We start from the raw sequence: 14,617 nt of genomic DNA, 5'->3' as shown, positions 1-14,617 counted from the left end.
TATGCCTAAGAATCCTGGGGATGAAGCGTAGAGACATCGTAGCTGTAGGATGGGCCGGGAGCAATGGAGGCATCGAAGTAGTGGGAGATCGACCGTAGACTGTCTTATAACGACACGTGCCAAAAAATTTAAAAATTTCATCCACTCCTGTTGCTCTTTCTTGTATCTCCTCCTTTTCTCTATTCTGTTCTCTTCCCTCTATCATCTCCTCCTCCTCTGTTCTCTACTCCTTCTATTTCTCCGTTCTCCGTTTCTCCACTTACTTTCTTACTTCTCTCATTGCCTCCCTTGAATTGCAACTTCTCTTATATTTCGTTGCAATTCATATATGCAACCCAAATTACACCTGTTATTTTTATATTTGAGAAAAATTCCTTCTATATCTGAGATTCGATCCGTGCCTACTAGCATGCTAGCAGGTGCACGTACCCACTCGACCACCGAGTGTTTTTGTTCTTAATATTTGATTCTTCTACTTATGTTTCTACTTCACTCCACTTTTAAAAACAACAACACATCTCAACTATGTTGCACTCGCTCCACGCGCATAAAATTTATACGCAATATTACTTAAAACGTCAATACTGAAAACGACGGAGAGGATACCACAAAGAAATATGAATGAGATTATAATTTTACATTGTGTTTTATTGACAACAATAATAATAGATACATTTTTTTAAATAAAAAAATATCTACAGCTAGTAAATTCGGGAGTAGTCAAAACTTGCCTTAAATTACACGCATCTCCAACACTTCAGTTATAGATATCATAAACTCCACTCTCAAACTTTTTGTCCTGTGCATTAAAGTTGTCCATTTGCAGTAATTAATTATAAATCCATGTTATTCTTATGTGCGAAACGATAACTGACTGATTGCTAACGGAAACGCGCGCACTGGTGAACCAAAAATTAATCGATTGATAAACACAGCAGCGTGCATACTTATCCGACGGCCACCACACACGGCCTACAAACAATCACCATTATTGCTAAATGCCGCCCTATTCTAATTCAATTGCAGAATTAAAATCTTTAGTAACGCAAACAATTGTCACAAAATTTGATTAATGAACAAAACACGTGCACACCACACCACGGCGCACGAACAACTAAGCCGGACTAAACAGGAACGACAATTGATAACCGACCCACAGTTGGAGGGACAACAATCTATGTTCGTAAATTAAAAACAACAACGCGACTCCCAATATTTTAGTACCCAAATTATGTGCTGTAAATAACCGAAAGTATGTGAATTGAAACAATTTTAATACCTAAAATTTACAATTTAGTGCAAAAACGGTTGTCCTGCGACATCGCGTTCGCCCGCTAGACACTTAAAACCACAATAATTAGAAGACCGAAAATCACAAAAAAGGCATTTTAATAGGGTTCCCAAGGGATAAACCAAGAAGTTATATACGAAAATGATAGAGAATTTTAATACCTACAATTTAGTGTAAAAACTGCTGTCCTAGGGTGTCGCTTTTGCCCGCTAGAAACCTAAAACCACAAAAATTAGAAGACCGAGAAACACAAAAAAGACATTTTTATAGGGTTTCCAAGGGACAAACCAAGAAGTTATATACGAAAATGATAGAGAATTCTATTACCTATAGTTTACTGTAAAAAAGGTTGTCCTACAACATCGCGTTCGCCCGGTAGACACCTAAAACCACAAAAATTAGAAGATCAAAAAACACAAAAGGGGCAATTTCATAGAGTTTCCAAAGGATAAACCCACAAATTGTATACAAAAGCGATAGAGAATTTTAATACCTACAATTAGGTGTAAAAACGGTTGTCCTACGACATCGCGTTGTCCTGCTAGACACCTAAAATCAAAAAAATTAGAAGATCGGAAAACACAAAAAGTACATTTTTATTGGGTTCCCAAAAGATGCACCTACAAATTATGTACAAAATCGATAAAAAAATTTAATACCTACAATTTTGATTAAAAACGGTTGCCCTACAACATCGTGTTCGCCCGTTAGACACCTAAAACCACAAAAATTAGAGGATCGAAAACACAAAAGGGGCATTTTCATTTTTTGGTTGAAATTTGGCGTAAGGTAGCGTCCGTTATCCGCGGCGATGTTAATATAAGTGGCGCCAGCTAGCGATGTCGAAGCTAACTGAGAATACCTGCAACCTAAGGAGCTGTAGGTTTCTGTAGAATTTTATCGTCTTATACTGGTGTATTCTGCTAAACACCACACGAGATCAGACGAATCGAGTTTATACTCGTAGACAATTTTTGAGAATTTCCAGCAATTGGGCCTTGATTTTACTTGTTCTTCATGAACTAAACAGAAAAAAAAAGGACAAGAATTAACAAAGTTTCCACTAATGCAGTTAATTCAATTGTTATAACATTATTTTAAACAATTTTTCACAAACATATAATAAAGAAAAATCTCACGAAAATGCCAATAAAATTAAAACCCAAAATATTATAATATTCAAAATGCAATGCGACGCAGTCAAAATAAATAACTTGTTAATATTAGTATTATTTCACTACCTGCAACATAGTTCTGACACAAAATTTGAATTTGAATGTTGCAGATGTAAGCATTTTCCACGCCTTCGTCAGTTTTCTGCAAACGTAAATACGTAAATAATTGAAATTCCTTTCTTTCATCGTGCGTAGAATAAATTGCGATGCAAGTTTTAACAAAAGATTTTCCTCTTGTTCTCGTAGAAGTTTTCGTCATTTGTGCATTCCGCGCATTGCTGAAATCCGCATGCTTGTTATCTCTCCATAAGTAGAGAAAACAAGGAAAAGAGGAAAACATTCCAGCATGCGTGTAGTATTCTTTAACGCTCGCAAATATTCTTAAACACTCGTTGCACTGTTATTCCAGAAATAACAAGGAAATTTTTATTAAATCAAAATGAAGAAAAACTAAATTTAATTTCCGTAACTGAAGAGTGCCATTATGAAATTATATTATAAACAATAATTTTTCTTAAAAACATAAAACAATTGTATACATACTTGTGTAGAAGTGGGCGTGTATCCCTTACAGTTTGCCGCAGCTGTGAGTAGCCCCGTTTTGATAGTATATCGGAGGCGGCTTGGTATGCGCGGGCGGGCGCGCAAAGTTGAAGCGCGCGATTTCGGGCGCATCCGAAAACTTAGTTGTCGTACAACCCGCGGCCGGTGCGCTACTACCCTGCTGTCACTTTGTCGACTTTGCGCGTTTGTGAAATTTTCCTGCTAAGATTATCCAACGGACAGCGAAAAGTTTATACGCCAACAAACAATAAAATTACCCTTAAAAACTTATAGACATTATCATAATATAAATAACTGGGACAAAAAAGTTTATAAACTTATCTTGAAAAGTTTCCATCGAATCACAATGGGTAAAAGTGGCTTCCTGTTATCGTTGATGGTGTTAGGAGTGGCGATTGGTTCCAGCATGGCACTGCAATGCCTCAAGTGCGGGCTGTACAATGATGGGGTTGGTTCCATCACACCCTGTATAAACTCCACCTATATGGAGTTGATTGATTGCCCTTCGAAGGATCACAAATATTGTATTGTGAGTATTAATCTAAAAAAGTAATAATTTCAGTTTTTGCTGGAAAATTATTGATATTAATATAGGTATTATATTACTATGTAAGTTTTCTTTTCTATTTTATTTATCGTTTTTTAGAATCCACTGATTTTGCCTTGTTTGTCGACTTGAAAACAACCAGGCTGTTTTTTACTCCTAGTGAAATCGCGATATTTTGGCAATAAAAGAAAAGAAAGTAAACTTTGCCAGTCTGGGCGCATCACGTCCCTTCAGCGCGTACGTGCGCGGTCGTATGCGGATCCTTCGGATTCACAAGGAACAAATTTACATCGAGATTTCGTTCAGTGTTCGTGAGTCGATATCTTTGAGTTCCAATTCAATAAGTTTAATATGCACAATTCATTAATTTCAATCACAGGAAAAGACATTTAATTTATATAATAATTATATAATATTTTATATAATAATGTTTTAATGATTGTTTTAATTATTGTTTGAAATTTTGTAAAATTTTGTAAATTATCCACTTGCAGTCGGATGAAAGATATTTACCACTCTATTATAACAAATATAAACATTATATTTATTAAAATTTAATTATATGTAGGTATTTGTATTATTTTCGTTCACTTTTTTTTTGTTTTAATTTTAATATAGAACTCAGTGTAAGAATGTAAATTTGTTTGTTGCGGTAAAAGATGAAGACGGTTGGACGTTTATTTGCGTATTGTCTGCGCCGACGGACTATTCTTTTCGTGTTTTCGCATTCGTGTTAGACAAGTCGATATCTCAATACCGCTGGCGTTTCCGATGCAAAGCTTTTCAAGCTCGGCGAGCTTTTCTAGCCTGAGCTTGAGCTTTTCCTTCGAGCGCATCGGAACGTATTTGAGCGCAGCGGCTAAAGCCATGTAACAATAATAATACAGTGTGTTCATGTGGCTATTCCTAATTTTAAATTTTATAGCGCAACATTTTTAAAACTAAATATTCCAAAATTATTTCGCTCACACTGTATATATCTAAAAGCTTTACTCGTTTACCAAATAAAATATGCTTGAAATATAATAAAACAACAAATATTACATGATAAACGTCTATGCGCCATATAACACACAAACTTTGGCGAACAAAATGAAAGGCTGAAGGAAGAAAATAGCAAAAAGATTAATATCGCATACGAAGACATCCAAAATGCAAAATATTTGCATAATATTTCTTCTTCAATTTATTATCGACAAATCGACACAAATGCGTTTCTCAGACGATGTTCCGCATTATTCAGTGCCATTTGCTATTCAATTCATGAGACGCCTATGCACAATGTTAAATGGGTTGCGTACATTAAATATATTATGTCGATCTAAAGTAACATGAGAAGCGTGAATGATACAAGTTTGGTATTCCTGCATCGAAAACGAAATTGAAATCGAAAACCCACATATAGTCTAACACCGAAACATCAATTTGGAAAAACCTCCAAATAGAAGCTTAGTGAATGTACAGTGTGTTTATTCGTTGGAAAATAAATTTATAAGAGGTGAAACTAAATTTTTGTTATTAATTTTAATTATTCATTTCTTACACACTGTATATAATTATCCTGAGGGGTGCGTGAGCGTGAACATGTCGAGCATCCGTAAGTGTACATTAATTAATCCGCCCTGATTTATTATGCTTCTGTTGTGCCCTCCAATTTGTCAGCGCCCTTAAATTCAGGCAACCAAACACACAAACCAATAATAACCTCAAAAATTGGATTAATTATAGTGTCAAACTGGATTTATACGTTTGTTGTATTAAATTGTTAGTTTTCAAAAAAATATACCCATCTGGTTAAAATTGGTATCATTTATAAATGTAAGTAATAGTAGCTATTCAAATATGCAACCAAATATACTTGCACTAGCATTAAAACCGTCATCTTTCGCCCTTCTATTCTTTTTTATTCTTTATTCTCACTCATAAATACACATTTCTAAGGCTGATAAGCCCGAAAGCAAGCGTATGACCGACTTCACTTACATCCACCCCATCTTCCTTTTTTTCTTCTCATTTTTCAACCCTTGGCTCAAACTTTAGCGTCACGACTTACGCGACTTTCACGGCACGACGCCGCTGCGTTTGGTAGTCGAGGTCGGGCGTGAATAATTTATGCAATTTCATCCGCCACCACCCACCCAAAACCACCCCCAGTGCGCAAGGGTGCAAGTTTTCACCTTTGGATTGTACCCGATGGCGGCTGCCGGTCGCCGCGGGGCGGCTGAAAATTAGAATGAAAATCGAAAACGTTTGCTTTCGCTCCGCTTTTCATCCCTCATCTTGACTAACGTGAGTTTAGTGGTGATGGTTTGGTTGCCTACCTTTTAGTTGAGTGATTCTTATTGAATATACAGTGTGCCCTAGATTAAAATTTAATATTTTATTTTATGCGATGTTTTTATCAATTGAACTTCGCTTGTTAAACATTTTTTAAATTTAGCCTTTTATTTATTCTCAAAAATAATCCCTAGGGGTTTTTCATGCTTGTTAAAGTTGCAAATATTTGCAAATTTTTGCAAATGCCAATATTCCGATGAATATTAATCCCCTGAGACTGAGCCAACCGGTCGAAAAAGTGAGGATTTAACCGTAAACTGCGTTTGGGAAGCAAAAAACTCGCAAATTTCAAACTCGCCACGGCGTGAAAAATTGCAACGACGAGTATGATGACATCGGCAGACCGGTGGTGGAAAACGATGAAATTATGGAAATTTGCGGAAATTTCATTGAAAAATTGGTTGCGTAAGCGCTCAGGCCCGTCAAGCGCCACGTAACTACCCTACCGACGTGCACAACCCTTTTTAAAACTACCCATACCCCGCAGATGATTGCTGGGTAGCATATTTTCACGCTTCCCCATGGAATGGTGAGAATATGTAATTTGGATTGCATATGCTACTTAGAAAAGTTCATAGTTAAAAAAATTAAATGGTTTTTGAATTAATTTTAAATTTACACCTAAATTACTAAAACTCTCATTTCAATAAATTTTATCAGCCATCACTGAATTTTTTCGTACATTTAGATAGTACTTTCAGTTATCACAATTGTCGGTAGTATATTTATGAACATCTGCTTCCGTCTGTTCATGTCGTAACTCGCCGTAACTGGCATTAACTTCCCTCGCAAACATTGCGCAATCCGGTGGTTCATCATCAAAAAGTACAAAGTTGAAACGTAAAAAGTAAAACTACCAAAAAATGGCTAAACATAAAATGAGCGCGAAAAAAGTTGATGTGAAATGCGTTAGAGGGATGTTCTCTTCTTTGCTAACATTTTGTAAAATGGACGAGTTGAACAAGTTGCCGAAACGATGCCGACGTGTTCCCAGTGTTCGAACATGTGTTTTTGCGTTTGTAAATTCGTGAAAATGTTGAGCGCTGAATGTTTCCGCGAGTGAGTGATATGCGAATGTGAAAAGCTAGGAAACGTGATACAGTCGCGCAATATAAAATACTCGTATATGTATATAAGTGAAAAAAAGTTGAACGTTGAGATAATAAAAAATACATGTACTGACGTAAAATGCAAAGGGTAAAACATCAAAATATGTGTTTACATGTGTATAAACTTCAAAAGATGTTGAGTATAACATGCAACCTAATGTACAATTCAATGCATAGCTGAGAACTTTATCTATGCAAGTATAATGTGTTGCATATAACATTTGCCTTTACTTCTGACGTACACATGTGTTTTATGTATGAATCGATAGATGCATTGCTGTGTAATGCATAATTGAGAAATGTTTATTAACATTTTGTTTTGTTTTTTATAGAAATACATGAGCGAAGGATCCATAGTTCGAGATTGTGTTGCTGACTGCACTGAAAAGGGTAAGCGATTCTACATAATTCTATTTCTAAGAAAATCAAAAATTAAATTGACCAATATTATTATGCCCATATAACTTCTATGGTTTTCAAGACTAATAAACAATTAAAGAACTATTTCATTTGTTTTTGTTTGGGTTTATCACATTAAGAGGATTTTTAATCCTCTATTGTTCCGAGAATAATTCTATGCAAAGCAATGATATGCAATTTATTAAATGGCATGAAATGTATGGGTGGTGTGTTCAAGCCGGACGTTTTGGCACGCGCAGCGAAAAACAATCGTAACTCATCCGAGAATTCAATAACAATCGGAGGCGTTGCACGTTGCAAACCCTGCAGGAAATTTGTGAAATGTGTCACATGACGTCACATAAATCTCAAATCTCACCACCTACCAGATTTTCCAGATTCATGAGTTGCAATTAGGTAATGAGAATCATTAGTAAAATGAGTATAATAAACGAAGTAAGTGCGAAAGTACGAAACAATTATACGCTTGTTGTAATTTAATAAATATCAAAGTGTTTTATATCACTTATTTCACTTTCAGCGCACATTACGGTTGCCAGGCGTTCATAACTGTCATTAAAGCGTTAAACTCTGACATTTATGGCGCAAGCCACGTTTCCACACTTAGCGCGAAAGAAGTTAGTGGTGCTTCCAAGAGAAAACTTAATTTCACTCATTGTCTTTCGACATTCAAGTTGTGAACGCAGCTTCAGGCAATGCTAGTCACAACTAGCCACGCCTACAAGTAGTACTAACTAGCTGCAACCAGTTGTACACGCAAGTCTAACCTCACAAACATTTAAACACATTCTAAAGCTACTCTTGCTCTCCTCACTTTTGCAGGCCGTGCAAGCGGTGTGTGAGCTGTAAGCGACGCGAGGCATTTAATATAACTATATTGCGTTCTTAATTACGATTTAATTAAAGTCGTTACGGGCCGCCATCGTAACGGCGCAATAAAACACAACTAAAGCAAGTGAACCAACTGAACCAAGCAAAGCGAGTGCTTGCGGCGCTAGCAAAGCACGAGTAGAGTGTGTAAAGCACTAGTACATGTAGTCGGCGCTAAGTGCAAAGAATGCAGGCAACCCAACGTACAAAGCGCTGCATAATGAAGTAAAACACATAACAGAAGTTAAAATGAAAAAAAAAACTAGTAATAAGTTTGCTAATGTGCTATAACTTTATGTTTTTATAACATTTTTTACATTTTTTATAAACTAACGGTTTAGTAAAGTGCATTTCGTATATATAACGTTGAAAGAGGTAGTTATTTTGCCATAACCTCATTTCATTTTAGTAAATGCGCTAATGTACAAAATACTTATCGTAATTCTGAAACCATCAAGGTTTTGGTTTATTTTCTGAGATAATTTACTACTTGTTAATTTCGTCTAGTCATCTTTTTTTCAGAAATATGTTTTTCTTTTATTTTGTTTACGGACTTTTTACTTCTCGTTTACTCATTTTCTTATTTTGCTGGAATGTGAAATAATAACCGGATGAAGCTTAAAAGCGGAAAACCGAGAAAAATTGCAGTTGTTCTCTTTTACGTTCGCAGTTTTACGAGGAGTTTTTTTTTTTCTAAGCAAAAACTACCGGCAAGAAAAAAAAGTAGTCATTTATCATTTCATCTCGGAGCTTGCTATGAACACATTCTAGCCCCCATAATACCATAAAACACTATAAATGTTACATTAATTCGAGATAAATTACCTTAAATTGAATATACTTATGTTAAATTTTAATTTGATGAGTTCTCTTGATTGCTTGTGGTAGAGAAAATAAACAAATACTAAAAATAACATCTGCTGATATTTTCTAAATTATCCTCTAATTTCCTAATTTTCTTCGCTACGTGAAAAGCAAGAAGCTTCTTCATTTCGTTTTCCTGCTGCGAAAACAACTCACGTATACATATATGATGCTTCGTTCTACACCCAACGATAAAAATAATGAGCGTGTTGTTTGTGTCATCAACAACGTACGATTACTTTCTTCCATTCCGTGTGCTTCATCTCATCTCAAACATCAACTCAACTTTGAGTGCTACCCAACCCGTTCCCATGAATGTAACACTCATTTTCTCTCATGTTTCAGTTTTCTAGGTTAAACTCAAGTGTGGTTATGTGTTGAATGTCTGGCGCCGTCACGCAACATTAGCCAACGTAGGCAATATTGTTACACGCCTCATAAACAACTAATTAGATAACGAAATTTGCGAGAGCAGCGTCGGCTTCGGCGACTGTGACCACCCGCCTATCCTTAAATCGTGCGTGCGTTCGAGGATGCGGATGAAACAGAGGACAAAGCGGAAGGAGATCCGCACTCCTGATGTGTGTTAAATTGAGCTCATGTTTCCGCCACAGCCGCAACCCACATGGCGTACGAGTGCGATACATAAGCGTATTTCACACGACATGATGATGATAGCGCGATAAGGACCCCGGAACAACATCAACTAACTAGATAAACAACTTGAATTAACTACTTAAATATGTTTAAACAGTTTATTACATTATTAATTCCATGTTGAAGTCATGCCATCCAAAGAATTATTGTCTTAAATTATAGATGGCAGCAGCTACTATTGTATAGCATATGGTGTCTCATCACAAATGTTAACCACCGGATTCTAGGATGTTATTCATGTTATTCAAATTATTCACGAACTGGGTGCTGTGCGCGTACACTACAAACATTAGATATTATATTCGAACAAGAATGTGGTTATGCAGCATAATGTAGGCATCCAGTCATACACTGACGTGTCAGAAGTCGCAATCATAATACGCACACATATACATATGCTTGAAAGTTGGGCAATGTTAACAGTCAACAATGGTGTTCGGTGTAGAAGGCCAGAAACAGGGGAATAACACACATCGTGTCGTATGTAATTCATCAGTTCATTAGCCAAACACATCTCTATTCCTATTTCGAGTCGGCTAGTCCCATTTCACTAGACAGGATATTTACGGGATATATTAGCTCAACGTATTAATATTGCACATGAAATAAAGGGTTGGTTACATAAAGTAAATTTGACTTCGGATTTTGCTATAAATTCGGTGTTTTTTTTTTTCGAGATTTGTGTGCGTTAAACAGCGCAATAAATATTCGGCTCAAGTGAACACATGTCGTTTCGCTAAATTTCGTACGTTTCTCAAACGTTGTCATTGACATCGTAGCCATTCGTCTTGTGTGCGGTTCAACTTGTCGCAAACATGGCGGAAAAATCGATTGCAATATGGCGTCACGTACACCAAAATACATCGTATAAATTGGGTTGCCTATTTATTTTGAAGATAATATATATTTATTATAAATTTTTAACTTTTTTAAAATATTTTAAAATGATTTATTGACCTATTGAAAATAATCCTTGCCATGATTTGACACAAATGAAATTAATCGTTTGCTAAAAAAGAATTTGGTCGTAAAGCGCGGAAGACGCAGATTTTAAATGATAACGAGTAAAGCGGCGATGATTGATAGGATCATCAATTTTAATATCTGTGCATAAAATCTTCAAATTCATTGTAAAAAATATCTTTTAGAAAAATGTATGCAACCAATATTACATATAAATCAATACCAAGCAATTTATACTTTGTTAATAATTTAATTAATCTATCCCCTGACACTGCGTAAACTTCATGCTAGCAAAAACAATTGGAAGTTTAGACATAACGTGACGTATCGCTAGTGGGAACAAAATGGCCGACAAACTAATACAAGATGTACGAAAACTGCGCGTGACTGTGCTCGCAGCTTTGCGTGAGTTCTGAGCGAAGACGAAGGTATGAAAGCTCACCCCGCCGGGAATCAAACAGATCGGGGATATCTCACGCAGCGAGAGCCGCGAGTGCCACCAGAAATGGCAGTTCTATCAATTTAAAGCCCACGGGAGGTGAGTTTTTCCAACATTTCGAGCTTTCCGAGCTTTTTCCTTGCGGCGTTAAAGTGTGATTCGACATTGATAACATACTAACACTACTAATACCACTTTCAGATTTGATCAGAAAGTGCAGAACAATTTTTCACGAACCCGATGCAACCTAACAATCATTATATGGGTGCTATTTGTAAACTTGGTTGCAGATGTTGCAATTTTTCAGATTTTTCTTTTTTTAAGTTTTTTTTTTGTCTAAAAATGCAATATGGTCGCCGAATAGAGATGCAATGTTGGTTTTGATTCAACATTGTGGATAGTGACACGACGGACGGAATAATTCAAGCTAATGAATAATTTCATTCGTTAAAACTCATTTCATTCGCTTGACGCGATTTGAAAACTCGTTTTTGCACTCACCACACAAACAGACTTAACACACATTCACGGCATAGGAATTGTCAAAATTCGTCCGAGTGAACTTTTGAACTCGGACACTGCAAACTGCATTCACTAACGACAAAGCCGACTTTCAATGCGGAAAGCTGGTCCATCTCTATCTATAGCATACACTTTTATCCCACGTTAAAATCCATCAATATAGTGATTGTCAAACGTCAGATCCTAATTTTAAAGAATAACTTCATTGAACGACCTTCATATTGATGTGATCCGTTAAATACGGATGCGCAGCCATTTTGAATCGGCGCCAAACGAGGCGGTCGAATCCAGATTAGAGCTCGCGAGTAATGCGGCGCGTCGGATCGACGTAAATTGGTGCTAATTCACAAACGAAATTGGACGACACGTAATCGTACCTTCGCCTTCATCTCCTTAACTTTTAGACCCCCATTGCCGTCTGATTCACAATCACTGTCTTGGACATGTATAGCATTACATTTTTATCTCAATTTTACCTTAACCTTAATTAATATCAATTGCAATCTTACACAATGTAGTAGAATCCAAAATATACCTGAAACAAAAATAAAATTGGTCAATTCATTTTTTTAATTGCACAAAAACTATAGGTTAGTTTTTGTTTGTTTAGTCGCTTCCGAACCGGATGTTTGTTCCGCCATTTCAAAGTACCTCGGTAACTTTTTCTCTATGAGTGGACTAAAGTTAATAACACGCTTTAATGACATCCTGTTTGCGTGCTCGCATTCAAGAAGAGCGCTTATACAAAATGGCTCACTCGGATATGAGTGTAAACCTATCTATGCAACCCAACACACCTTATATGTACGTACCTGATCCAATTTATCTTGGGATTATTCTTACGACCAAGTTTTATGTTTTGTTTGGTGTATTTTACCTACGCTGTGTTTTGCTCGTTTGTTAGTGTATTACGGCTTAAAAATTTTCATTCCTTCCCGGCCATAAAGCAATTTCGCGAACTGTGATACTGCGTCACGATATTTACGACACTAGCAGAAGAAGATTTATATCTTCGACGCAAATCATTATAAATTACACGCGAAGACGAAAACGTAAGCACATCCTGAGTTGGCCCCGCCTTGTAAAGTTTATTTACGACGCGTGATATTCAAAGACGTAGAAAATACACACGTGAATTTTGGGTGGAATGGTTTCAAAGGCTTTAGAAAGCTTTTTAAGCAATTTTAACTATGTATTAGTTATATTCTAGAAAGAGCTTTTTAAAAACACAAAAAAATAATTGCGAAGATTGATATAATCTAAAATATCGAAATGAATCGCAAAATCTGTTGGTAAGTGCATAACTCAACAACGCGTTGGCCCATTTGGCCAATTCTTTTTTTTTTAATGTTCGTTAAAGTCCAAGGATGGTTTTCCCGGCGAGAAAAATTCGAATATTTGCCGGGAAAATCCTAAAAACAGCCCTATTCTATAAGATAAAAGTTGGCATTGAGATTCAATCATAGTTATAGTTAAATAGTTGAATTCGAGATGGCGCGCTGAAGTGCATTATTAGCAATTATTTATATAATTAATTTCTTTAAAATAAAATTGCGAATCTTATTAATAGAATGGACACATACTATGTCTAGAACAAGAAAGTAAAAACGAATTACATTTTTATTAAACACTACCGGGACGAAGTCGCGGGCCAAAGCCAGTATATAAATATAATATTTTTGCTAAATTTCGTTGACAAATGAACGTAATTTATCACTTTTTCACTTTCTGATTACAAATCTCAGTCAATCATTTTTTTTAACTACAAGTAGCGCTACTTTTGGCAATTCTTGGATAAATTCCTGTGGTCCAAGCTGCCAACGTCAGAGTCAAGAAGCAGGGATGAAGCTGGCGAAGATGATACAAACTGATACAGACTAATACCCGACAGGCGGAAGGACAAATGGGAAAACTCGTTGGTTATCTGATGGCTTCCACTTACAACTAGCTTCTACTATTCAAAAAAAGAGCACGGAGTAAATTTAGCAGAAGCAAACAAAGCGTCTTCGAAAAATAAGTGTAGAAGTAAATCTTGTATGCGAAAGAATGTGAAGTTTATCGATGATACTCAAATTGTTATTCACATGTTTGCGTGAAATGGAGAGGAAACAAGATATAGGCTACCAAATAAACATCAATTTGTTCAAACAAAAGTAAGAGTAGGAGTTTATCTATTACATAATATAACAAACTAAAAAAAATTGTGGAAAATGTTAAGTAGCCACTATTCCAGAAAGGAAACTTATGGACGTTAAGTGGCAGGAAGTACGACGCCGAACGCAAAGATGTGCGACTGCCGAGAATGAAAAACGAGCGGATGACAAGCGTCCAAGTTGAGAAAGGGAACGGATTGAGATTGTCTACTCTCGATCGAACCTTTTAACGTCGAGATTGTCAAGAAGGATGAGGAGAGCTTATACTAACTAAACACACACGCAGACGATATTATAAAAAAGGAAAATAACATAAATGGCAGTCAACGAAAAAAAAAATTGAAAAAATACCCCAGAGCACTCTATTTTTTACTGTCGGCCATTTTAAATTATTGCTAAACTAATTTATAAAACCTGTTTAAATAATTTGCTCAAAATTATTGAGAGGCGTAATAATAAAAAATAAAACGAATTTACAAGCCTACTCGTTCAAAAGCTTAAATAAGCTAAAAGACTAAACGAAAAAAAACACGCAATTTTCTCGTTTTAACTCGTTCTAACACATCTCGAGTAGTCCGGACTTTTTACAACCCTTTTTTGGTTCTTGTGTTGTTTTTTTCCTGCGGTGACGAACGCTAATTGAGTTTTTATCAAACCGATTGACGTTGGCTACATCTCTTTCTATCGCGCACACAAAAATTAAATG

The 14,617-nt window shown here is 36.1% G+C and overlaps 1 long non-coding RNA gene across 1 annotated transcript; it reads right to left on the bottom strand.

The window, feature by feature from the left end:
* Nucleotides 1–1,455: 1,455 nt before the first annotated feature.
* Nucleotides 1,456–3,570, bottom strand: LOC135795712 (uncharacterized). Its single transcript, XR_010549124.1, has 3 exons — nucleotides 3,010–3,570; nucleotides 1,619–2,313; nucleotides 1,456–1,508 (listed from the first exon to the last, which is right to left on the bottom strand). It is a non-coding gene; the product is annotated as an uncharacterized lncRNA (long non-coding RNA).
* Nucleotides 3,571–14,617: the final 11,047 nt, after the last annotated feature.

This window comes from Atheta coriaria, unplaced genomic scaffold, assembly GCF_025399875.1.
Source record: "Atheta coriaria isolate IRGN ID8LTWV9N9 unplaced genomic scaffold, Caltech_Dcor_3.1 hic_scaffold_7_pilon, whole genome shotgun sequence".
NCBI lineage: Eukaryota > Metazoa > Arthropoda > Insecta > Coleoptera > Staphylinidae > Dalotia > Dalotia coriaria.
The sequence above is the reverse complement of the archived record's forward strand: the minus strand, read 5'-3'. Positions and strand labels throughout refer to the sequence as shown.